The sequence below is a fragment of the Dasypus novemcinctus genome, chromosome 18 (genome assembly GCF_030445035.2).
Source record: "Dasypus novemcinctus isolate mDasNov1 chromosome 18, mDasNov1.1.hap2, whole genome shotgun sequence".
Lineage (NCBI taxonomy): Eukaryota > Metazoa > Chordata > Mammalia > Cingulata > Dasypodidae > Dasypus > Dasypus novemcinctus.
The window spans coordinates 83,863,471-83,879,000 of NC_080690.1; the positions used below are offsets into that span (position 1 = coordinate 83,863,471).

At 40.5% G+C, this 15,530-nt stretch overlaps 1 non-coding gene and 1 pseudogene across 1 annotated transcript; one reads left to right on the top strand and one right to left on the bottom strand.

The window, feature by feature from the left end:
• Positions 1-821: 821 nt before the first annotated feature.
• Positions 822-15,530, top strand: part of LOC101445798 (sulfotransferase 2A1-like) — a 30,592-nt pseudogene continuing 15,883 nt past the window's right edge.
• Positions 8,990-9,111, bottom strand: LOC111761062 (small nucleolar RNA SNORA26). Its single transcript, XR_002794532.1, has one exon. It is a non-coding gene; the product is annotated as a small nucleolar RNA SNORA26 (small nucleolar RNA).

Genomic DNA, 15,530 nt, shown 5'->3' on the forward strand with positions numbered 1-15,530 from the left:
TGAAGAGGCACAAGGAGGAAAACACAATGAGACACAACAAGCAGGGAGTAGAGGTGGCTAGAGCAATTAGGTGTCTCCCTCCCAAATGGAAGTTCCCAGGTTTGGTTCCCAGTGACTCCTTAAAAAGAGAAGATGAGCACAGAATGAACAGACAGAGACTAGACAGTGAGCACATACAAGGGAGGGGGGAAGAAAGAAAAGAAAAAGAAGAAAAGAAAAGAAAAAGGAAAGAAAAGAAAAAATCTTTTTAGAAATTAGAGTTCAAGCTGACGTCAGCAAAGTCTGCTGGTTCTCACTAAATGGCCACAATCTTGCATCAATTTGCTGCTTGCTAATCAATGATCAAGGACAACCTGCTCAAACAGGGCCCATAGCCCCCAAAGTAACCATAAACCATGCCCCTTTCTTCTTCCCCATTCCCTTTGTTTCAAGGAGCCATATAAGCAGCTCCCCAGTTCACCCCTTTGAGCAGAGTGCTGTCAGTGCTTCTCCTGCATGAATGCAACTTTAGCTCAATAAACTTGTTCTGCACCCTCTTTTTTTGTACTGTTTTGTTTATTTTCAATGCAACACATGCATCCTCTGAAACTACTTCATTAGCTAATGATTACTCAGGGTGTTGTTAGAGAGCCATTTCCTGTCACCCTTGGTATTTCCATGGCTGTGGCCCAGCAAGGCACCCTCAGCCAAGTACAGATGGGTCTGTGCCAATCTTTTGAGCTCCCTCAGCTCCAGGAAACAGCCAGCAGCTGCTTCCAGGACTGCTGACACCTGAGCTGCCAGAATGCTCAGCAGGATGTGTTCAGGATGATGCTGATTACATGTGGGTAGATGGGATTGTTTTCACTAAATTCACTGTTGAAAACCTGGAGCTTTTGTGGGATGAATTTGTGGTGGAGGATGAAGACGTCATTACACTTTCTTACCCAAAGTCAGGTAAGGAAGCAGGATCTGAAACTGAGGAAGGCTGAGGGCAAATGTGACCAGTGCCTGCTCTCTGGTCCCCATTGGCTGTTGGCAATCAGAGCAGTATCCTGTTGACAACAAGGGCAGAGAGAGGCCACCAAAATCCAAAGGACCTGACAAATCCAAAGGCCTTAATGGAGAAGCCACTAAAGCCAATGCTTGTGATCAAGAGGGGGTGTTTGGGGGGGGAGAGTGAGTGAAGTATTTCTACCCTGAGATTTCAAGAATGAATGTGAGGTTGTTAGATGAAGGGGGGAGGTGTGTGGAGAAAAGTCTAGAGTAAAAAGATGCATATTCAAGGAATTGTAAAGCTAGGGACTGTTTTCCCAGGGAGGATGGGGAGGACAGCAATGGGGTGAGGCTGGATGTGTTCACAGCGATAACCTGCAGCCCTAACCACCTAAGGGATCAGCAATTTTCAAAAGGCCATGGTGCCAAATTTACATTCTTCTGAAAACAACCCAAACTAGCAAGTTTGAGCCTTGGAGTTCACCTGCCCAACATCCCTGTACCATTGATAAGGTAAAACCAGTACCTCTAAGGCTGAGAGTTTTCTGCCTGCTGCTCCCCACAGGGCTCCCTCTGCAGTTAGCAGGCCTAAGAACTGACTGAACGCTGCTGAGGAAGGAAACTGAGGAGCATCAACATAATTGGATTTATGGGCATGGGCATGACTGGTGGAAGAAAAAAGGGCCTCTAAGACGTGGTGGCAGGGCCAAAGGTCAGGTTGCTTTTGGTGTCACTTTTTTCTTTATCTAGGAACCAACTGACTGTTGGAGATCATCAGCCTGATCCATTCCAGAGGAGACCCCAGCTGGGTCCACTCTCTGGTCACCTGGGATTGCTCACCATGGCTAGAAAGTGTGGATCGGTATAAAAGAACAATGAAGTGTACACCCAAAAAAGGCCCACGGTTCTACACCTCCCACCTCCTCATTCTGTTCTTCCCCAAGTCATTCTTCAGTTCCAAAACCAAGGTGCGTGAACAAGGGCAACGACCCTCTGACCTAGGGCATCCTAAATGCCCGTGTTTTAGGGACAAGTTAATATGAGATTCATTAACATGGGCATATTAGACAACCTTGTTCCAAGCTATAGCATCTGACACTAAGTAATCCCTGTGGTGTGGCTCCTGAAAATACTGCCTTCATTAGTAAGTTGACCACTCTCTCACCCTAGCATTGAGTTGCCCATTTATAGGTTATAAACTGGAACCTATATTTCAGAGGAAATATGGCCTGCCACTCACATCTGAAACCCAGTTGTGTTTCCCTAATCATGTTATCATCTTTTCATGGCATGGCTTTCCCAATCAAAACACCACATGGGGAGTGGATGTAGCTCAGTGGTTGAGCACGTGCCTCCCATGTATGAGGTCCTAGGTCCAATCCCTCATTCCTTCCAAAAGAAAAAAGGCTCCACATGCCTCATGCATAATTCCAGGAGTTCTGAATTATGGCTCTAACACTGAGTGACGCTGGATCAATAAATGCTAATGTGTATTCTTCCTAAATTATTGTTGAAATCATATGACACCAAAGATGTTCAGTAACTTGCATGAAACTCCCTCGTTAAACCATCTTATATGATGTGGTAGTAGAAATATTATCAAAAGATTCTAAAACCACAGTTATTATGTTAATGTTGTGCTATATTTCTGTCTGCTTATTTATTGTCAGGTTCATTTATTTCACTTATTTCTCCAGGGCCATTGAGGTCATATTTATTTTGTTACTATTTTTTTAACCATTTTACCCTAACCTGGCATAATGTTTGGCACAAGATAGAGACTTAAGAAAATACTGGATGAAGAAAAGAATGAATGAAAAACAAACAAACAAACAAAAATTACCCAAGAGCAAGTTCTGGAAAACTATTGGGATTTTGTGTCAGATAATTCTGGTTTGAATCTTGGCTTTCCAGCTTTTGTTTATTAGCAGTAGGGCAATATCTTTGCAGCTCAAATTGGCAGTATTCATTCCTGAATTTATTTTTTCTTTGTGCATGCATTCCTGCATTTTTTTCTTCATAATATTTAGATAATATATACCTAGTATGTATTAGGCTCCATGAAAGAAAAGAATGTTCTCATTAAGGCCAACTCAAGTCAGCTCCTAAAGGATTAAGTGGAAAAAGATGATGGGTAGACCTATAATTAGCTACTTCCATAACAATAATACTGCTTAGTGATTGCCTGGCAGCATTGTATCTAACCTCAGGGCATGCTCAAGAAATAAGACCTATTTTTTAAACCATCATAAATATATTGAGGGTGAAGTGGGGAGAGAAATATAGGGAAGGTATTGGGCCTCCCCAGGAGGCAGGGGTTGCAGATGGAGTGTAGATGGAGGCTTTGGTCCTTCATTTAGGTTCTGAGCAAGGGAAAGCTGGGGTGTTGAACTGTGTGACTGGAACATGGGATCTGCTGAGGTGGGGACAACCTGGAGACAGAAAGAGGTGGAGCAGAGCAACTATGCTGTGGGCACCTGAGATAACAGATGTAAAGATGGCTTTACTGTGCTGTTAATTTATTGTAAATAATTGTCTGCCTTTTAAGTGAATTACAGGAGGAAAAATATTATCTTTTATATTTATTCACTTAGTTTTTGTTTCTGAGGCTCATTATTCTTTCCTACAGATGCATTATCATTTCTCTCATCTGAGACATGTTTTAGCCTTTTTAAAATATATTTTTTTATTTATTTTTAAAAGATACATAGATCACAAAAAAAGTTACCTTAAAAAATATAGGAGATTCCCATGTGCCCCACTTCTCAGGAATTTTTTATAGTAGGGTAGAGCTGCTGGTAATGAATTCTCGACTTTCATGGATAAAGGATTCTGTGTGTGTGTTTTCCTTCCAGCATTTTAAAGACAGGCTTTTGACTTTCTTTGGACCTATATTTTTTCTTTTGAGAAGCCAGGGGGAATTCTCATCTTTTTCACACTGTACAAAACATGTCTTTCTCTGGCTGCCTGGGTGCCTCCCTGGATGCAGGGGTGTTGATGAGTTAAGGGCAGCTGCCATCTTGGTGAGTCTCCAGTGACCTTATGCCATGCTTGGAGCCCAGCTGTGTGCCTCAGTTTACAGGGTGTGCTGGCAGACATTCCAGGCTCCATCTCTCTAGACTGGCCTCCTTTCTGGGGCCCTGTTCTGTCCATTTCAGTCAGCCCAGTGGCCCCAAGCTGTAACCTCTGCCACCATGCCTCAGAATGACTGTGCTCACACTGCAGCTCCCTCCACTGCCTCTGAGGAATTGTCCCTAACAGAGAAGGGGGAGACCATGGCCCTCAATTCCTTAGTTCCCTGCTCCTGTGAATCCAAGTCTTGCTCAGCCTCTTAGCAACTGCCTGAAAACTATTGTCTGAAATACTGTACTTAGTTTTCTAGTTTTCTATGGCAAGAGGATTAGTTTAGTACCCACTACTCCATCATGTCACAAGAAGAAATCCTATTTCATTAATATTTTTCAAAGAGAGAAGATTGAGGTCGGAGATTACTGAGAGGTAAACTGATTATTTGCACAGATTTCAGGGCCTGGGTATTATCACAAGATAATAAAGTTGAAGAAGAAGGAATATTAAGAACTATATATAATTCTTTTTTTTTTAAGATTTATTTATTTATTTCTCTCCCCTTCCCCCCCCCCCCCCACCCCAGTTGTCTGTTTTCTGTGTCTATTTGCTGCATCATCTTCTTTGTCTGCTTCTGTTGTTGTCAGCAGCATGGGAATCTGTGTTTCTTTTTGTTGCATCATCTTGTTGTGTCAGCTCTGTGTGTGTGTGTGGCACCATTATTGGGCAGGCTGCACTTTCTTTTGTGCTGGGTAGCTCTCCTTACAGGGTGCACTCCTATGTGGGGGACACCCTGCATGGTATGGCACTCCTTGCATGGATCAGCACTGCACATGGGCCAGCTCCCCATGGGACAAGGAGGCCCGAGGTTTGAACCGTGGACCTCCCATGTGGTAGACAGATGCCCTAACCACTGGGCCAAGTCCGCTTCCTATATATAATTCTTGAACTCTACCCCTTTCTCTTCAATAGATCCTAGCATCCAAAGCAGATTAAGAGAAAGCATCTCTAAATCCCTCAGAATAAAACAAACAAGACTTCTGAAATGTCCAAGCATACTCATACATGAAAGCAAGTTGAGAAAAGCAGCAAGGGGAAATAGTTTGCTAATAAACACAATTAATTTGCACACACAAAAAAAGAACTATATACCTTGAGGAACTTTTAAAGCTAGAAGCTTAAATGCAAATGACTCTTCCTTATGTTTTCACAAAAATAGGTAAAAAATCTCTCCTCCCCTGAACAATGACAAAAATCCCAGTGGACCTTGAGCCTCCTCAACTCTGCTTTCCATCAGCTACTCGGAGAGGTAAATTTTCTCAATTGCTCAAGGTCAAAAACCTAGTTGTAGGCCAGGTCCTCTCCATGTCAGTATGGTTCTCTCCTCAAAACATAAGAGAAGGAGAGAGAGGGAGGGGGGCAGGGGGAAAGAGGACAGGGTGAGAGGTAGAGGGAGGATGAAGGGGAGGGAGAGAAAACTTCAGAGAAGATAGTTTGAGAGGCCTCCCTTTCCCTCTTTCACCCCTTCAGCAACAATCACTCAGGGCTGCTTGCTATCTGGTTGCAACGCCCTCTGCAAGCCCCTGGGGATTAGTCACATTTTATGGTCACAGTTACTCAAATATAGAAAGGTTGCAGCGATTTTAACAATATATAGGTATGTTCATGAAAATAGCTAATAAATGCTTTGTGACATGATTATTAATAATATATGTATTGTATAAATATATGGTTATATATACTATATAAATATGTACTTACAGAACCTATATCTTATGTATTATCTATATTACACAAAATAGTTATGCATATATATAAATATATGAACCACATGTAAAATTATGTCCTATATAAAAATTTAATATGAACACATGTATGTTTATTACATATGTGTAAATATATGCATTACAAATAAATGATATTCACATATTTTAGGTACACAAAATATGTAGATATATAGTAATATGTGTACTGCAATATTGTGTCTTACTTGGTATGCATATTTACATATACATGCAATGTATACTTTAGTTCTAATTAAACATATACTATATATTGTATACCTATACACTATATATAATTATATAATTATGTAACTGTTGTCATATGCATATATTTTGCATATAGAATATGAGTACTAAAAGATTTTATACTGCATATAATTCATATAAACAGAAATACACTATGCCAACACAGTATACATACTACATAATTCTGCATTTATATATTGCAGATATAATTTATTGATATATTTATATTATAAAACATACATGAATTGATATTTGAATACAACTCACACAGAAGGAATTTAAAAATAAAGCATTTCTGAGCGTGGTCATACATGGGGGTGCTAAAGGGATGGGGAAAGCATGGGACACGCAGGTATGATGGTATCATCAGTGTTCTCCTCAGGTTGGGGTGTTCGCCATTTTACCAAACACTGAAGTTATCTTTTGTACATTTTTTATACTTCACTAAAATATGATCATAAAGGAAATGCTGTCATGTAAGGCAGACTCTCACATGGTAAAATCACACCTCTTCCATTTGCTAATGTGATCTCGAGCAAATTTAACATAAAATATTGTGCTGTTTGCTTGCCCTCTCATAAAAATATTATTATACTGCAGATAAAGTGCTGCAATGGATAGATGCTGACATAGGGTACATTCTCAGCAAGGGTTATTAGTTATCATAACTATTTATATTGTCATGATTATTTTTCTATCACACTGTTATTGCCATTACAAAAGAGGAAACTGAGGCTCAAAGAAGGGATCTCACTTGGACAAGTCACATAACTAAAGACTCAGGACTCCAGGCATGTCCAGGTACAGCCATGGGGCAGGCAGGGGATCAGACCTGGATGCAGCAGATCCTAGACCATTTTCAGGTTTATTGATACCATTTTTCTCTGAGGTTTCCCAGTCTACAGCAGCATAATGGAGTTGTTCATCCCACCATTTTGAATTTTATAATAAATAGAACATTTGTACACTGCTAGCTTTTAATAACTGTTGGAATCATGCTGGGAAATGCTGATTTAGTAAACACTTATAGGTAAAGAAGCTGGGACCTGGAGCATGAAATGTCTGGAAGAGCACTGATTAGGGAGGGAGTCAGGGGCAGAGTCCCAGCAAAACTCGCATTTCCTGATTCACAACCCAGGTCAGCTTACACAGTGGCACCGATATAGCAATAACATCATTTTTCCTTCAAAGTACTGGGGGACTTTCCTTGGCTTGTAATGAAATGTCCTCAAGGGCAGAAACAGTCCATGTGTTGTTCACTGTCCTATCTAGAGTATCTACATAAATTCCTGGCACACAGTAGGTCCTCAACAAACATTGCTGATTGGATGAATGAAAGAAGACTGACATGTAGCCACATGTTTTAATGGGGAATGGCTGTTTTGCCATTTTCTACGATCTAGGAGCAAAGGAATCACATCCATTTATTTCTCACCTTTTTTTTCTATTCCACATAGGCTATTTACATAATCAGAAATCCCAGAGATGTTATTACTTCTGGTTATTTCTTTTGGAGAGGAATGAAGATTGTAAAATCTCCAGAGTCACTTGAACAGTTCTTTCAATGGTTCCTTCATGGAAATGGTGAGTCTGTCTCAAAATAAGGTTCTCTATGGAATGGTGGAATTCCTGCACCTCAAATCCAAGTAACACTGTCTCAGGGTAAATACCCATATTGCCCTCCAACCTTGATGTCCATAAGCCTCTAGTACCACCCACCTTAGTCTACACACTCTGCCTCCTCACAGGTTTTCCAATTCTGAATATCAGCTATTCCTTGGATTTCCTCTTTATGCCTTCTCTGCCTTTGATTGCTCAACTTCAATGTTTATTCATTCATCTTTCACCTTCCCCTTTCCTTTATCAGGTCATAATAAATGCAAACATTTTTTATTAACTTTATATGTCTCAGGAGAAATGCTCTCTTAACAGGAAGTGCCCCATAGCATACTTACCAATGCAATCCTCTCTCTAATCCTTCACAACCTTTTATTTTCCTTTGACATATTTCATCAGCTAACATACTGGTTGGTCCTTCTTTGTCTCTACTAAAATGGCTTCTCTTTGAACCCTTGAACCCACCTCAGAGACTATGGGTTTTCATGACTGAGTGCCTTTTACCTGGAAGAGTATATGAAACTTAATGGACATGTCAACTAAATTATGTTAGGGTTAAATCCCATGACTGATCTCTGACTTCATTTCCACTATCTGTTTCTGTTTTGAGGCCAGAGTCCAAAATCAAGGCATCATTGTCATCGAGGTGAGGCTTGCTCATGGAAGACTGAGGCATTCTGGGCCTGGCGACTGGCAATACTTGTCCTTGGCTTTGTGTCACATGGCAGCCTTTCCTGGCTTCTCAGGTTCCACTGAGTCCAGCTTTCTTGGGTGGCTTTCTTTCTGCATGTCTGAATTTTGTTCTACTTATAAAGGACTCCAGGAATAGTATTAAGGCCCTTCTTGACCCATTGGCCACACATTAACTCAAATAACCTCACCAAAACTCCTATTAAAAAAAATAAGGTCCTATTTAAGATGGATTCTCACCCACAGAAATGGATTAAAGTTAAGGACATACTTTTGTGGGATGCATGGCACTAAGCCAGCTCTCACCCGCTTCATGCAGCAAACTGTCCCTCCTGCTCCTCTCTTTGGACCCCTCCAGTTTATTCTCCATGGAGCTTCCCTACAGCTTTTCAAATTCCAGGTGATCACTTCTTCAAGGTTTGTCCTCCTGCTCAAGCAAAATATTTACTTTCCAATCAGTGCACTTTCTGATACAACTACTGAGCCCTCTGGTCTCCATTCCTGTCTTGCTGCGGGTTTCTCTTTGTTTACACTTCATTGAAGCTGCACGTGATAAGTCCTGGAAAGACCACATTCCTTTCATTCTTTTTTCTTTTTTTTTTTTTTTTTTCAGCTGTGACTCCAGACAGGATCAAAAGAGAAATTTTACAATCTCCTCTTTGGTTTTTATGGAGACTTACTTTACCCTTCTGTGTTAGCCTCTTAAAGCACTGAATCAACCTTAAAAGGACACAGGAAAGGGCCTTTTATTCTTCATATGAAGTTTACTTCAACCATTACCAAAAATCCTATAAATCACTTCTCCAGCATTTTGTTCTAATTCCTGCCATGGAGTGTCCACTTGCTCAAAAGGACATTGCTGTGAGAATCAGGAAGAACCCCAATAACTCCATCTTTTGCTTCTGTCAACCTTAGCTACATACTCACCTCTCTTTCAGCCAAAACAAATGAGAGAAAAAGATTTTATACAGATTATACCACATGAGGACTGCCCGCTGCCTATGCTTAAGGAAACTTTGAACACATCTACCCACATCAGCTGGGGGAGCTGAAAAAACAAAGCCTAGGAATATGACTAAGTCCTTTGAAAGGTTGTGTATGCCATTCATAGAGGACCCCAGATGACAGTTATTGAGCAGGAGAGAGGAATGGCTCCCATTGGCTAAAGACAGGAGGCAAGAAGGGGACTGTGGACCTTTAAGGGCACCCTGAAGGATCCCTGTGGTGACAGGACTGTTCTCTAGTTAAACTGGGTGGTAGGTACCTGAATCTGCACATGTGAAAACATTACATGAAATAAATACACACACAGGAGTAAATCTGAGAGACTCCGAATAAGATCTATAGATTGTATCAATGCAAGTTCCTAGTTGTTTTGATACACTATAGTTTTGCAAGACATTCCCACTGGGGGAAGCTGTGTAAAAGGTACCCAGATCTTTCTCTACTGTGTTTTTTTTTTAGGATTTTTTTATTTTCCCCCTTCCCCTTCACCACCCCCTCCCCCACTTTTTATTTATTTATTTATTTTTTGGCTCTATGTGTCCATTCGCTGTGTGAGCTTCTGTATCTTTTTTTTTTTTTTTGTCTTCTCCTTTTCACATTTTCTCCTCTAGGATTCACCAGGATTTGATACTGAGGACCTCTGATGTGGAGAGAGGTTCCCTGTCAGCTGCACCACCTCATTTCCTGGTTTCTACTGGGCTTCACCTTGACTCCTTCATCTCTCTCTTGATGCACCATCATTTTGCTGCATGACTCACTTGAGCAGGCACTGGCTCAACACACAGGCACTTGCTCACCACACGGGCACTGGCTCACCATGTAGACACACTTTCTCTTCTTCTTTTTTACCAGGAGGCCCCAGGGATCAAACCCAGTTTCTCTCATATGGTAGGCAGAAGCCCTATCACTTGAGCCACATTCACAACCTTCTCTATTCTTTCTCATAACTGCATGTGAATCCATGCATCTCAAAACAAAAGGCTTAATTTTTAAAAATCTAAACTATGATGATATAAACAGGAAACAAAACCACCATGCTTTGTATAACTGTCACTACTTCTGTCCTCTCTGTTCCTGCACTAAAATCAATTATTAGCTCTCTCTGGGCAGACTCTCATCTTTTCCAGCATTTCAGATGATAACGTATATCTTTTAATGGAGAACATAAAAGATAATTGTGATGGTTAGACTGTTGTGTCACCTTGACCCAGGTAATTGTGACCAACTGTTTGGTCAAGCAAGCACTGAGCTAACTGTAATACAAGGGCATTTATGGACTTTAGTCACCATTGACTTTACTGCAGTGATGAATCATAGATAGATGATTACAATTACATCAAGGAGGAAGATTGCCATCAGCAGTGAGTGAAGCTTAACCCAACCAGTTGAATGACTTAAAAGGGGAAGTGATTCCAGCATTGAGAGAGAATATCCCAGCTCTTCTTTAGACAGCTGAAACCACAACATCTCCCAGAACTCATCAAGAACATTCATTGGTTTTTCATTGGAGCCCCTGGTTGCAGCCTGCCTGCAGAACCTGGACTTGTGCATCCCTATGGCTACATGAGACTCTTATAAAATTGCATCTATTGGTAGATATCTCTTGTTGATTCTGTTTCCCTAGAGAACCCTAATACAATATTCAATTATAGAGACAATGGGACAGTGATCCCTCTCCTAAACTAACCATGGCCCACCTTCACTGCTTTTCAATTACTTATCATCTAGTTTCTTCTAATCCTCCTATTTGTCCCCTGCCTTAGTCACCTGTACTATTTTCAAGCAAAATTAAGCTATTAACATTGAAACCGTGATAAACATATGCAAAGATACTATACCTCACTCAAAATAAGACTAGTGTGAATTTAAAATCTATTGCCAATTCTTAACTGTGTTGACCACTGTACTAGTTTGCTTTTGCTGTTCAAAAAGTGACCACAGACTTGGACTTTTATAACAAACAATTTTTTTATCTTATACTTCTGGAGACCAGAAGTCTGAAATGAGACTTATGGGCCAAAATCATGGTATCTATCAGCAGAGCTGTGTTCCTCACTAGAGGCTCTAGGGAGCATTCTGTTTCTTGTTTTTTTTGAGCTTCTAGAGGCAGTCAGTGTTTCTTAGATCATGGCCACATCATTCCAACTCAGCTTTCACCATCACATCTTCTCTGACTCTGATACCTGCCTTCCTAATGCAAGGACCCTTTTGATTGTACTAGCCCCAAGTATAATCAAGATCTTCTTAAGATCCTTAAGTTAATCAAAAGATAACATAGTCATAGTTTCTGGGGATTATAATATGGATATCCTTCTGCATATGACAGTGATCATTCAAAACCTTTGAAATGCCTCGGTCATGAGACTGTTGGTAGACAGGCCTGGCCATTTGTTCCTGGCAGGAATGGAAAATTGTCCAAGCCTAGATAGGCTTATTTTGCAAAATCTAACAAAATTAGATGTGCATTTCCCATTTTGATGCAGGATTCTTATTTCTTTACAGGAAAGAATACATTAGCAAAATACAAAAAAAAAGAGGGATGTACACGGCTGTTCAAATCAGCCTTATTTATAACAGAAAAAAAAAACTAGAACAAAAACATCCACCAACAATATAACAGAATCCAAATTAACATAAAAAAGGACTCCTGCTATCCTTCTACAGAGTGGAGTTTAGAATCCATTATTATGTTAAAACAATTAAGATGTGGGGAAAAGCATATAGCATATGCTACCAGTTATCTAAGATTGGGGGACAAGCACCGGAAACCACACACGGAGAGGTTTCACACATCTGGAGCTGGGGGTATTGGAAAGAGAGTGGAGATTTGACAAGAAATGAAGCTAATAATATCTTCCTGATCAAGATCATGGACCGCCATAGATATTGTATTAAAGACAATGGAGGCGGCGGACTTGGCCCAGTGGTTAGGGCATCCGTCTACCACATGGGAGGTCTGTGGTTCAAACCCCAGGCCTCCTTGACCCATGTGGAGCTGGCCCATGCGCAGTGCTGATGCGCGCAAGGAGTGCTGTGCCACGCAGGGGTGTCCCCGCATAGGAGAGCCCCACGTGCAAGGAGTGCACCCTGTAAGGAGAGTCACCCAGAGCAAAAGAAAGTGCAGCCTGCCCAGGAATGGTGCCACACACATGGAGAGCTGACACAACAAGATGATGCAACAAAAAGAAACACAGATTCCCATGCCACTGACAACAACAGAAGCAGACAAAGAAGACACAGCAAATAGACACAGAGAACAGACAACTGGGGGAGGGGAGAGAAATAAAATAAATAACTCTTTTTAAAAAATAAAAATAAAAACAAAGAACATGGACTTCAACCTGTATTTCTATTAAAAATAATTATTTCTAAAGGGTACCCTGGGTTTATGCAAATGGATTCCCATAAAAGATACTTTTAAAGGTTGTAATGCCAAAAATAATTGTCAGAATATTCAATTGGCTCACATTTTAGGAGACTCCCTTGCAGACCCATGGAGTAACCATATTCTCCACTACAAGTATTTTTCCTTTAGCAGCACAATATGCCCCAATTGGCCATGATCTTGCATGTTTCCACATACAGTGCTCTTTTCTAGGAGTTTCTACTCTGTGTTCAAATTTTTATTATTCAACCTATTACTAGGTGTTTCTCAGAACAAATGGCATAAATTCTTAAAGCCCCAATTTGCTTCTTGGTTAGAGAAGACTTGGAGGTATATTAATTGAGAGAGAATCAGATATATGGGGATCTAATATTTTTTGAACATAACATTTAAAAGAAAATAAAGAAGAAAAAAATTTTTTAATTAAAAAAAAAGAGTGCGTAGAACTTGTCAGTACTCAAAATTTTAATTTGGCGTTTTCATTGCAAGGTGAAAAATAGGTTTCATTTTGATTTTTGAAATGCTTATTCCAAGGTCTTGCTTGGAGTTTATGATCTACACTATGTCCCAGAAGTCATTTCATCATGTGAGCCCTGGTGCCATCCTCTCAACAACCAGAGGTCCTACTTAATTAGACCAACCTGTTACTTGCAAACAACACTAACCATCACAAATTACTCAAGCAAAAAGGGAATTATGAAAATGCCATGCTTTATCAGTGAATCCAATATAGGAATTCACCTTGACCTCATTAAGGAACAGATGGAACCCTGGAGTCAACCAGAACATCCTGCATCTCAGCTTGAGAATTTTGTTTTTGTTCTCAACATAGGTTTATATTATTTTGTGTCAACGTGACCTGAAAAAGAGCTTACCATTCCTGGAGTTGGGGACCTATATTTTATTGTTGAGACAGACAGGGGCAGCAATTTTTCTCTTCATGTCCAGGGAAGAGGTACTGGTCAGCATGGGTCCCATATTCCAGTCTGAACACATCAACAATATTCAAGTAATGGGATGACTTAGGGCATGACTTCTTAAACTACAGTCCTTTGAATAAAATAAATGTGTGAGGAAAATTTTTCATAAAATGTGCTGTTTCAAAGGTATAGGGCAGGTAAAGAACAGGAAAATCAGTGTCTGCTACACTTAATTAGATTTTCTTCGGTATTGGGGAAATGAATGATTCATAATGGAAAGAAAACCTTGAATCCATAATATACTGAGTCCATAACACACTAACTCTTTAATTTGCTATCTCAATTTCCTTCAAATTCCAAATTGTATTTCTCTCATATGTGAAATTGGTCTTAAAATATTTTATCATATAGAGCAACTAGTGTTTTGCCATCAATGGGGTAAGTGTAAAGCACTATTTCTCATGAAAGTGGGGGAAAATGGAAAAGAATGTCCTCTACTTCACTCATTTATTCCTCAAATATGTATGGAATGTCCACAATTGGCCAGAATATTACAAGCAATTGGCACACAAGAGTGACAAAAATGCCACCTTTACTCTCCACTTTTCTCGCAGTGACATGTGGAATCATGGTTTGACCATATTCATGGCTGGCTGACAATGAGGGGAAAAGATAATTTCCTGATAGTGGCATATGAGGACCTGCATCAGGTGACCATAACTCCAAAAATTTCATTCCCTTTCCCATTTTGTAGTGTATAACTACCTTTCAGGTAGAGATTATCCCAGGGAGGAGATCAAGTTGAGTTATTGTCCACCTTTTCTTCATTGTCCTACATATGTAGGACATGGGTTCTTTCCTTAATTTTCTTATTTCTTCTTAAAACATTTAAGACATGCACTGAAGAATTACTTTATGGGATATATACATGCTGAAAAGTGTCCTCAACATTTCTGTGGCCAAAGAAAGTTCTGATGCAATCTTGAAACAAGAAGCGGTGTCAGGATGGAAAGGAAGATGGGACTTGGCAATATCAAGATTGATACAAGATCAGAAATGTATTCACCAAATGCAATGAATGTCTCATGATGATGGAGGAGAATGTTGCTATGGGGGGAGTAGTGGGGTGAGGGGGTTGGAGGGTATATGGGGACCTCACATTTTTTGAATGTAATATTTAAAAAATGAATAAAGACAAAAAAAATAAAGCCCTCAGCATTTAAAAAAGAAAGAAAGAAAGAAAGAAAGAAAGAAATAACAAAGCCCAGTTTCAGAACCCAGTCTGGGCGGCAGACTTGGCCCAGTGGTTAGGGCATCCATCTACCATATGGGAGGTCCGTGGTTCAAACCCTGGGCCTCCTTGACCCGTGTGGAGCTGGCCCATGTGCAGTACTGATCCACGCAAGGAGTGCCCTGCCATGCAGGGGTATCCCCCATGTAGGGGAGCCCCACACACAAGGAGTATGCTCCATAAGGAGAGCCACCCAGTGCAAAAGAAAGTGCAGCCTGCCCAGGAGTAGCACCGCACACATGGAGAGCTGATGCAGCAAGATGACGCAACAAAAAGAAACACAGATTCCCATGCCACTGACAATAACAGAAGCGGATGAAGAAGACGCAGCAAATAGACACAGAGAACAGACAACTGGAGTGGGTGGGGGGAGGAGGAGAGAGAAATAAATAAATCTTTTTTAAAAAAAAGAAAAAAAACAGTACAATTATAAAAAAGGGCTGTCATCAGTTTTAACAAATGTTCCACAAAAGTGCAAGGTATTGGTGGTAGGATGATGTAAGTTGCGGCGGCTTGCTCGGTCGGTAGAGGTGGGGTCTGGCTGCGGACGA